Raw genomic sequence first — 12,114 nt, 5'->3', positions numbered from 1 at the left:
GGGATCATTAGAGTTATCTTGGATACTCTTCTTATTCAACATCTAGCCTCAACTTTGATATCCTTTCAGAATCTAACCATTTTGAATATATGGAGTTGTCACGGAATGCAATACTTAATACCTTATTATGTGGCTAAGAATTTGCAGCAACTCAAGAAGTTGGTAGTTGAGCACTGTCAAAGAATGGTAGAAATAGTAGCGAGCAACGGAGATGATCCAGAAAATGAGATGACTTTCAGTTGCTTGCAACATCTTGAACTTTCTGATCTACCAAGTCTGCAAGGCTTTTGCACGGGAAATTGCATTTTCAAAGTCCCACCTTTAAAAACTTTTATTGTCAAGGACTGCCACCTGATCAAGTTAACGATTTCTCCTGATGGGTTACTCCAAAGTGATCCAAGACCAAAAAGACTAGAAATAGCAAAAGAAACTGATGATATACTGAAGCTAAAGTGATTCAAAGGAGAATGATCGTGATCAAACCGTAAGTTCTTCATTCACTAATTAAGCATCTGTTAATTTCACTCTCCAATTTTTCAGCTTTTTCTGAACCTTGAACCGTCAAATTTAAAATTCTGATTTATTCATCTTATTCATAGTTGTTACAGTCAGATTTCATATTGAGCAGTTTATGTGTTTATTTGTAATCGTCAATAAAATATATATTTCTACAGGAACAGCGGATGATTGTGGATTCAAATTTAGATGTTACAATTGCAAGACTCTCTGCCAAAAAGGAATCCTTAATCTTTTTCCTAGCGTGTTAAGGTTTTCCAATTGTGTGCGACAGCATGTTTGTGTGTTATTTTCCTCTTCCTTTTGTTTTTCCTTTTAAAGGAAGAAGTTTCAGCTTGGAGAGCAGACTGGAAGGCACTCTGATCTGTTGGACCACACTACGCATTCCCCAGAAATCACATTTGTGTGTTCATATTTTTAGATGGAGACGACTATTTGTCATAGTTCCAAGAACAAGATGGGCACTACTCTAATCGTTAGCGACCGCTTATCGGATTTAAGCCTTCAAGCTTCCGCCTTGTGTGATTTCTGTTGGCCATACTATGTTTGTGTATGATTGCTTGGACCTTTTTGGCTTTGGGGTTATTGTGGTTGCTACTTTCAGTATACTTATTTCTAATATTTCTTGTTTACTTGCCCTAACTTCTCTATTCTCCCCTCAATGGTCTGCGGCTCTGTGCCCAGCCTTGCTTCCGTGGCCGATCTTGTCTTGTTTGATATAAGCCTGAAAGCTGCGGCCTCAATGGAAAGCTATCCCAGAAACTTGTGCAATTTGGGAAGGCAGTGATGTATGCTCCAAGTCATGTATGCTTGTCTTGACTTGTGTGTTTCGTCATAAGATGTGATTTGTATTTGGAGCTTTGTTCGCTACATTTTCGGTTTTGGTGTCTGGGAATAATGCTTGTGTGATTTCTGAATTGGTTTTGGGATGCACCCAATTTCCATATTTTCTTCACACTCTCTACTAAACTTAATAAAATACTCATTTTATTTCTTCCCATGTTTTGCCTCTTTTTTTTTTTTTTTCTTGTATTTTGCTTCTGTGATACACGAAAAAATATCATTTCCAACCATCAGCATCTCATATACATTGAGCTCCCAACTAGAATTTAAAGAGGACTAGTAATTACTGTAGCTTTAGCCCGTGCCGCAAGAATGTCAAATGAATTCTAAATATTGTTTGTTAATGAATTCTAAATATTGTTTATGTTAAAATAATGGACTAAACCAGAAATGTGCATAAAAGCTCATTGAATATTCAATTTGACGCGATTAGATTCATTTCAAATAAGAACCAAACCAGAAATGTGCATAAAAGCTCACTGAATATTCAATTTGATGCGATTAGATTCATTTCAAACAAGAACCAAACCAGAAATGCACATAAAAGCTTACTGAATTAACAAATTTGAATAATTTGGGCAATTAGAAAAAGCAATTATTTTGGTTATAAATATTCAATTCGATTCATTTTAAATAAGAACCAAACCAAAAATGCTACACACAAAAGTCACTAAATTACAAAATTTGAACAATTTGAGCAATTGGTTGGATCCTCAAAATAATTCAAAGAGCAATAATTCAGCATGAAAGCCGAAAATAAACAAAAGAAAGACAAAATATGTGGAGAAAAATACCATCAGCAGCCATGCCAAAAACAGAGAGATTTCTTCGGCTCTACGATAACAATCAACATCAATAATCAACCTCATCGTAGACCATTTTAAATGAAACGAAGAGAGTTGTCTTACACAGTTACACACATGGAGCCCATGCCAAATCTATATCTATGAAATCTGCAAAACATCAAAAACCATCCTCTCAGAAGACAACAAACAAAACAACACGGAGACAGACTTGAACCAAGAACATAAAGATGAGACCTTTTAAAGTCTACCAAGGACAAATACACATTTGTGGCTAAATCCCTTAAGATTTGGTGCAACACATTGACCTATCTCAAAATTCCCTTTAAGGGAAAATTCCATCGAAATAGGCAAACTCAGGAAGCTTCATTACCTTGATCTTGGTGAGAATTCCTTAAACTCTTCAATCGCTTTGAGTTTGGTTTTTGTAACCATCACCGGAGTTGTGCAGCAGATTCGATTTGTAAGTTTCAATGTGAACAATAACAATCTAACAGGGTATTTGCCAAAGTGCTTGAGGAATTGTTCAGCATTGTCTAGAGTCCGGTTTGATGGGAACCAATTTACTGGGAACATTATAAATGCATTTGGTGTTCATCCCAGTCTTGAATTCATTGCTTTTAATGACAACCAGTTTGTTGGTACACTCTCACCACAGACGGAAAATGCATAAGCATTATATATGTGTATGGGTTGAATAAAATTTCGGGTCCAATCCCACCGGAGCTCGGACAAATGACAGAACAGTAGCTTCTAAACTTGAGCCAGAACCACTTGACTGCAGAAATACCGGCACACATTGGTAACTTACTCCTGGGTTACAACTTGGACCTTAGCAGCAATTCTCTCTCCAGAGTGATACCTTCAGACTTGGAACAGCTCACAATTTTATAGGTTCTCAATGTCTCACACAACCATCTCTCAGGGGAAATCCCTACAACAGTTATAAAAATGGTGAGTGTATCCACCTATGACTTTTCTTATAACAACTTGACAGGTCCAATCCCAAATTGTGTCATTTTCCTAGAGAATATTCCAATTGCTCAAAATGTTAAATCCAACTACATTTCTCAACGCCCAAATGTCCACATATGAGAAACCAAAACAGAGCCTTAAAGAGGGGGGGAGGAGAAGAAAGAAAAAAAACAGAAGAAAGGTACTGTTCGACTCCTACAGTGTCAGTAACGGTTTACCTTTTGTTTTGGCAAAAGTTTCCCATTTTGTTGGAGCACTGGCGGCCATAGAAAACAAAAGAATATGTCATTGGCAGTCAGACGTTTATTTTATGCTAAGAATACAATAGCAACTCTTAAATCTACAGAAGAAAAAAAAAATAGCATCATCAACAGCCTTTTTGCATACACTAACATTTTAGTCAACCAATTTACATGATAGGAACCCTAAATTGGCAGCACAACAAAAGGGGATCAACAAAAATCTCGACAGTTACCTGAAACTACCATTCCACTTGTTTTCAATTGTGAAGCACTATACATGTATTCACTAGCAAATGCTCATATACATGATCTAACCTATCAAAAAACATTGTTTGAGAATCATAAACTAAGAGGAATGACGTACATGCTTCTATCCTGGCAGTTTAAAACATTGTTTGAGAATCATAAACTAAGAGGAATGACGTACATGCTTCTATCCTGGCAGTTTAGTTTCAGGAAGCGAACAACTGCACAATGGGACCGTCTATGTCTTCAGTTGAATGTGAGTTGAAAAGACTATTCGCAATAGCTTAAACCAACTCGGTCCCTTTCGTTTTACATTCCTTCACTAATTCCTCCCTAAATACCATAAAAATAAAAAACAAAAAATAAAAAAAATCAGAATTTCCCCCACTGAACAAAAACCCATCAGCATAGCGTGAAAAATTCACTATTTCACTTAAAGACTGCCATTTCACTGATGGGATTAATCCAAATAAAATCCCAATTTCCAAAAGTAAATTTTCAAGTAATCTCTCAAAAGCAATCATTTCAAGAAGCCCAGAAGTACACAAAAATATTACCAAAAAATAGAGATATATTGAATAAGTATAGAAAAATAACTTAGAGACCACGAGATTACCCAGATCGACTTGAATTTGCTGCTGCCGGGTCTCCATTGCTGCTTTCCTGCAGTTGTTTTTCATCCTCTCCATTCGACAGTCCAGGTCTGCAACCCCAAAAACATGCAGAAACGATTAGCTTCACGGTCGGATTATCAAATCATGCTGTGACAGGACCGACATACACGCAAATAAAAAATTCATCAATTTGTTTTTTCTGAATCCATAATTTAGATTCGAGTTCGAATCCAACGGAAAAAAAAAATACATAAATCCATTAAAAATTTTGCCCAGATGAAAAAAGAAATAAAGGATGAGTTAGAAGCTTTTAGCAGAGAGTTCACCTCAACAGGGAAAAATTTTAATGGAAATTGAAACTTTACTTGCTTAACGGCAGCAGAACTTGAACGATCTAGAGGTTTTTCGGTTTTGGTATTCCGGGGATTTCACGACCGACTTCACTGGAATCCAAATTTCATCACTGACTTCACATAAAATCCCTAAAATCCCAAATTCCAATCCCTAAAACAAACCATAATTTCAACAACCACAAACACGCAAAATCCAAATTAAATCTGCATGTCATTTCAGATTTTAACGATAACCCACCAACCCAATACACACAAAAGAGTAAATTACCTGAAATCACGGCTGCTCTAGAAGTTTCGAACGAGATGCAGATTGTGCGACGGTGCGAAGGCAAACGGCGACGAAGAGAGAGAGAAGTGGGTTCCGCTGTTTGAGGATTAATGACGAACAGGTGGTGAGCGCTCTGACGCCGGCAGACTGGGAGGCGTGGAGGTGCCTCAGAGCTCGCAGCGAGTTGAGGGAATTGAGTTTGAACATGATCTTCTTTGCTCTAAGGCGGACTTCTGTGAGACGAAGCAGTAGTGGAGTCCTGACAATGGAAGGAATGGATGAGATTTTGTAGAATCAGATCACCGCGTGGACAGCATGGGCAATTTCGTAATTTCAACGTACCAGCTACGAATTAGAAGGGTTGATTACACTTATTTCCTGATGTTTATTAAGTTTTCACAAAATTTATCACATTTGAGACATTATGCTAACATCTCTTCAGATTTTAATTTTCTTTCATACAACTCTTCAGTCGGCATTTTGTTTATAAATTTACTAATTGACTCTTATTAATTAGAACTGATAAAAAAATATTTTATAATTATATAAAAAAGTGATAAGCATTAACACTATATTTAGATGAGGAAAATAAACTTTAAATTGGGATAAAAGTCAGAATTTATAAATTGACATGCACCAATTCCTTTGTTTGGATTCATACGCATAGAAATTTAGAATTTTTTGTGGAAAAAAAAAAACTTGGAATTTGGAACCTCAAATTCTCAAGTTTAAATTTCATGTAAATAGGTGTCATTTTCGAATTTCTATGATTGAGAGTCTAAAAATAATAAATTCCGTATTTAATTTCATTTTTCTTTTAAGTTAACCAAACAAGAAAATTCACAAATTCTAGAAAATAAAATCTCGTCATTTGAGTTTCCGTCATCTTAAAATTTCTTAGTAATCTTAAATTTCTTAGTAATCTTAAATTTCTTCATCCAAATATAATGTAACTACTTAAAAAAAAAAAAAAAAAAAACATGTGGACAAGTCACCCCCAACCCCTCTCAATCCCCAAAATCTCCCCTCCCATTTCCAATCCCCCTCAAAAGTCATCCAGTCCCTCAACTTCACTCGCTTCCACAAATCCATCTCCACCGTTTCTACAAATCCGTCTCCGCCGTTTCTATGATTTGTTCTTCCTAATTTAGTGCGGAATCAAATAGTAGGGATTTGATCTTGATTACCAAATTATTATTTTATTAGACAATGATCGTTTTTTGGTTTGTTGAAAGTTTGAATTGGCGGTGGTGATGGAGGAAGAATGAGGACATGAAGATGGAGGTGGTTGCTCGATCAAGTGAGTGGGAATGAAGAAGATGAACAACCTCTTTTTTTAATAAAATATTATTTTCAAAGTAATAATTAATTTTTTTCTCTTAATTTGTTTTGTCCACATGGTCTTCTTCTTGTTTTGTAAGTGTTTAATGTTGTATAATTTATTTTATATAATTATAAAGTTGTTTTATTAGTTTCCAGTAATTAATAAGGGTAAATTAGTAGATTCATAAGTCAAATTTTGACTCAAGGGATTATATGAAAGAGCATTAAAACGTGAGGAGGTGTTTGTGTAATGTCTCAAATAAGAGAGGGTTTCATGAAAATTCGATAAACCTCAGGGGATGTTTGTGTAATTAATCTGGAAAAAAAAAAGATAAAAAAGAAAAAAAAAAGAAATGGAGAGCAACTTAGGGGCCTTTTTGTCCATTCCGTATTTTTTAACTCAGTTTTTCGTCTTTTTACTGTTGGTGAATGGTGTTTTTGAACTCGATTTTAGTATAGGTATAATTTTCAAAATGTACACCACTCATGTTTCAATTTTGATAGCCACTTTCTTGCCTCCTCATCAAATCCTCGTCATCCATACCTTGATGAGTTTGTTTGACCGTACAATCTCTATCACCTCCCTCAAAAAAGATTATTTCCAAAAAGAACCAAAATTCACAGGCGCAACTTCTCTTGTTTAGTCTCGACCATCACCATCTTTCTACAATGGAGGGGAGGAGTAATTTTGAGAGCTTGACAAAGGTTTCTTATGCAAGTTATCTCACATTGGACTCGGGGTGCAAAAATGAGATGAATATTGAGCATCGTGAGTTACATTCTCTCTTCTCCTTTGTCGTTCGTCTCACTCTCACGAGCTAAGGTATGTCTTTTGTTTCACTATTCAATTTCAATCACATTTTATTCTTGTCTTTCCATTTTTCATTTTATTTTGTTGCATAAATTTCTAGATCTTTTCCATGTTTTTGGCTTCGTTTATGTTCAACAAATATATTACTAACTGAAAGTGGCATCGAGATTCTTACCTTTAATTATTCCCAAGGTCATTGGAAAATAATTGAGTACACAGTTGTTCCAGTTGGACGTCAAGTGGGATACCTAATTCACTACAAAAGCAACCTTCAAACCTAAGGAGTCACATGAAGAACTCATGCTTCATTTGTCCTCTACTTTGATGCCAAACAAGTTTTCAGACAAGCTGCATGAGATAAGTTATATGATGATGTGGTTGTCATACTGAATGTCAAGGAAAAAGAAGACCTGGAAAAAATTCAGAAACAAATTGCCGAAAAGTTCGGTATGCACATTGATGAATCTCAGAGTATGGCCGCAAGGGCAAATTGTTTATGGGACAGGATAAAAGACAAGAACACTTGTTAGTTTAGATGATGCTTTGGGAAGAATTCATTTGGAACTTGTAGGACTTTGACGGGCACCGACTTGTAATTTACTTTTGACATCTAGAGAGCGAAAAGTTTTACACTCTGAGATGCATACCCAAAAAGATTTTCAGCTTGACTTTGCAAAGAAGAATGGCGGAGAGATGAAAGAGTTCAAAGAGTTGCACGATGAAACAGGGCAACTGACTCGTCTACGGTTAGATTTGAGTGGTTGCTCTGAGATTGTACTGATTCCACCTAATGTTTCATCAAGCTTGAAAAGACTAGAAGACTTGAGATTGGGAATAAACAGCATTGACCAATGGGAGGGTGGAAGGTCTGAGAAGAAATAATGATCCTGATGCTGAAGCACTTGTCTCAGCTAACTGCATTAAACATATATGTTCCAGATGTTAACCTTCTTCCGAACAACTTGTTCTCAGATTTGGAAAGATACACCATCCATGTTGGTGATTGGTGGCTATATCTTTCCAAATTTGGAGTCACTATCTCTTTATAACCTTGTTAGTTTTGAAAATTACGATGTCTGACGTTGTGGAATCTACCGAAGTTTATTCGTTTCTCCTCCAACAGCAGCACCTCTGTTGTAACGGCAAGGACTCAAAAGCAACTAACAACATATACAAAAGCCGAAGAAATCGTTATGGAGAATGAAACTGGCGGGCTTACGAACTTTTCATGAAGGGGGTATGTTTGTTCTATTCATGGAAACGAATTTCTTCCAACAAAATGAACTTCTTCCAACAAAATGGACTTCTTCTAAAACATTGATGTTTTGGATTCGATACACAGAAATATTGGGATCATTTTTTTTTTCCAGACGGTTTTTCTCCATTTTTTCTCTGTTAACCAAAGAACAAAAAATATACTAGCAATGGGTTACTAGTTGTTTCATATTACACATTTACTTTATGTCTACTTATCTTTTTTTGTCTATATATTTGGAATATATACAATTAATTAATAACCATGAAAATTGTCATTCTTCCTATTTACACATACACGGTGCATTATATACAGGTTCTGATGCCCAACTTAACAACCTTGATGGTTTTAGATTCTTGTTCCATGGCTAGACGTCTTGACAACTCAAACATCTTGAGGTATCCAAATGTCAGAAAATGGAAGAGATTGTAGCAAACAAAGAATATAGTGATGTAAATACGGATAACAGGTTTTGCAAGCTAAAATATCTACAACTGCAATATCTCCTGCTAGATTATGCTCAGGAAGTTATATTTATTGAACTTCCGTCTTTGAAGCTGTTGCATCTAGAAGATTGTCTTAAACTGAGGGCATTCATATTTGATGGTAAGAGTGAAAGTATTACAATACACAAAGAAACCGAAGAGAAGGGGTGGAAGGAGAATCTTGAGACTGCTGTAAAGTATTAGGAAAACTAATGAAAATGGCTTGAAAACTTTGAGTTTTAACGATAAGGACAAAATAAAGGGTAAAGTGAATAATACTAGGATTGACTTTTTAGTGTAAAAATGTGATTTTTCGTTAAAGTGAACAGTACCGCGAGTTTTTTGTTAAAACTCCCTAAAGTATTTTCTTTTCGATGAGAAGGTATATTATTTATGCATTTCTTTTTCTTTATGGGAAGATTGAATAATCTACGACACCTTGGAGATATGCAATGCCAGTCACCACTATCTCCCACCACCCACGCCACCATCACCACTATCTCTATCGCCGTCACCCTGCTATCATAGCCACCACAAACTCCACCTCCTGCGCCAGCATCACCATCGTCACCTACCATTATTTTCCACTCACCACCCTACTCTTGCCGCCACCCAATGTGCAAATCTCACCAATAATGGTACTAACAGCCCTCTATCACCACCTCAACCACCTTGCTACCAACACCATTCTAGCCGCAAACACCATATTACTATCTTAAAATTTATATTACAAAACTTTACTACCAAACACAAATTTACTAGTTTTGGACATTTTAGATATGGGCACTAGACACGTTTTCAATGAGCCTTGGTAGTCTTCAACAAGCGAATTGTTCTTCATTTCGTTTTCTTCAGGGCTCAAAGTGTGCAGATATGGTGTTTGTTAAAATGTCTCAGTGAAATTCAAAGCGAATGATACATGTTTGCATGTTTCTAAGCTCAATACCAAGCAAGTTTTTGGATTATAAAAATTGTTTTCTGAAAGTCATTCATCATCTATTTAGTTTTTGTTGTTTGATGATCAAGAAACATCCCTTTCGTAGAAGGACAGCCAATGTGAGCCTCACACCTAATCCCCATTTTTTTCAAAAAATGGGGATTCCTTTGCATAAAAGGTCTGTCTATATATAGGATAGGATCAAGGGACAAATATTTTGACAAATACTTTTACACTCCTTTTAAGCCTTTAGATTATATGACATCCAAAAGTCATTTATTCATTAAATAACATGGATGCTTATGTGGATTTTAACTAATATTAAAAATAAAATAAAACTGAAAAAACATAAAATCTATAAGGAAATTTATAAATATAAAATTTAAAGGGAAGAAACCCTATAAGCGTGAACTCCATTAAATCGTAGCCTCCATCTTCCTCTTTGCCGACGAGGTATGCAACTCCATGCCTTGGATTGATACGGAATTCTAATGCCCTCTACAACAAATCAAGCTATTACTTATTAGTCTCTTAAATCTTCATTAGGTAAGCAAAATAAAATCCTATATTATTGTTCACATCTGCAGGATGATTAAATTTAGTTCTTCAAAATCTTGTTAAGTTTTCCTTGGGCGAGCAACTAGTGTTCCAGAAACATTGACACACCCCGACCCAGTATGTCCACTAGGACCCCAAATCAAGGCGTGCTGGCCGACACTAGTAAGGTGACGAAGCCATAAGTGTGATAATGTATAAAATGTAAATAAATTAAAATCTAAAAGTGCCTAAATACACGAGTGCACGATGAGAGGGTCTGGACCCATTTCACGTGTGGTACATAGTATAAGTAAAGTATAGTAAGGTAAGATAATGATTATACCATGAAAAGAAGCTATATGTACTGGGAAGTGCCACAAATCCTCGTCGATACAGAAACTCTGCTACTTGTACCTGGAGGGGTGCATAAATAGAAAATGTGAGCGAGTGAAACAAAACTTTTCAAACCAATTTCAATTACCAAAGACAATAACCCCTCGCCGTAACACCTGTATACTTTCCCAGAAAATAGAATATACATACATACATACATACATATATATATATATCTTAATACCATGCTCAGAATAGTGAAATTCATAAATATGCCATGCCAAATATCTCAATAACACAGAATAAGTAACCCAGGTGAAATAAATTAATATGAAATGGTATGTCAACCGGATCCACTTTTGGTGGCCTATACGGCTGAAATAATAGCTTATCAACATATTAGCCAGAGTCACCTCACATAACATGTACGGTTGGCTCTATATCTCATCAATTATCTCATCAATCATTGTTAGCATATAAGTCGGAGTCACCTAAAGTGACCTGTACGACTTATCCATATCTCATCACATATTTCATCAATCATGGCTAGCATGTAAGTCGGAGTCACCTAAAGTGACCTATACGACTTATCCATATCTCATCACATATCTCATCAATTATGGCTAGCATATAAGTCGGAGTCACCTAAAGTGACATGTACGACTTATCCATATCTCATCACGTATCTCATGAATTAGCTCATCTACCAAATTCTGCACACGAGTCGGAACCACCTAAAGTGGTATGTACGACAGGCTGGGTGTAAATAAATACACTCAAGTGCTACGATCACATGAAGGTTGTGCGAAGTATCGCAAGTCACCTACGAGTCAAAACCACCTAATGTGGTCTGTACGATAGGCTGACACCTACCTTGGATCCAAGGTGAGCGTGTGGTGTGGGAGGTGAACGATCACGTGAAGGCTAGGCCCTGGCCATGGGCGGAGCACTAACACCGAGGTGAAGGATAATGAGCATTAAATACATCTCAACACAATCATACTCACTACCATCACTATCCTCAACATGTACTCATCTGAAGCTTACCTGGGTGTCCGCAGCATCATTTGGCACTTCAAAGCATTCACAATAATTAGGTTCAGGTAATATATATATAAGAATGTGCCATGATGCAAATCTAAGAATCAGGCATTTCATAGTATTCCCAAAATATATAATACGGCGTAAAATATACAATCAATAATGCCCTACTCCCAAACTATTTACTTTCAGGAATAATTATCGGTGAAATGCCTAACTAGACACTAGTTTAATTAACTATCATTACTTACATTTTGCTTACTTTAATTTTCTTGCTTTATAGACACTAGTTTAATTAACTATCATTACTTACATTTTGCTTACTTCAATTTTCTTGCTTTATCACTCTTTGTTTTATGACCAACATTTATTCACCAAAACATAAGGTTAAATCTCACATTTTCCACCAATGTCCCTCACATTGCTCAATTCCTCAAGCAAGGCTATTGTCCCAATTATTTAGTCTCATTTATTATATGGCTGCATCTAACGTCTCGTTAGACTGCCTATGTACCCTAAACAGGGACCAAGC

At 36.1% G+C, this 12,114-nt stretch overlaps 1 long non-coding RNA gene and 1 pseudogene across 3 annotated transcripts; one reads left to right on the top strand and one right to left on the bottom strand.

The window, feature by feature from the left end:
* The window catches only part of LOC137740758 (disease resistance protein At4g27190-like), a 15,101-nt pseudogene extending 14,334 nt beyond the window's left edge, over positions 1-767 (top strand).
* Positions 768-2,069: 1,302 nt separating this feature from the next.
* Positions 2,070-5,104, bottom strand: LOC137739782 (uncharacterized). 3 transcript variants are annotated; one of them, XR_011069117.1, is made up of 7 exons: positions 4,861-5,104; positions 4,605-4,743; positions 4,242-4,328; positions 3,807-3,958; positions 3,356-3,393; positions 2,536-3,096; positions 2,070-2,312 (listed from the first exon to the last, which is right to left on the bottom strand). It is a non-coding gene; the product is annotated as an uncharacterized lncRNA (long non-coding RNA). The 3 variants fall into 3 exon arrangements; XR_011069116.1 differs by having other exon boundaries at positions 2,070-3,096; XR_011069118.1 differs by lacking the exon at positions 4,605-4,743 and having other exon boundaries at positions 2,070-3,096.
* Positions 5,105-12,114: the final 7,010 nt, after the last annotated feature.

Source organism: Pyrus communis, chromosome 7, assembly GCF_963583255.1.
Source record: "Pyrus communis chromosome 7, drPyrComm1.1, whole genome shotgun sequence".
NCBI classification, from domain to species: Eukaryota; Viridiplantae; Streptophyta; class Magnoliopsida; order Rosales; family Rosaceae; genus Pyrus; species Pyrus communis.
The sequence above is the reverse complement of the archived record's forward strand: the minus strand, read 5'-3'. Positions and strand labels throughout refer to the sequence as shown.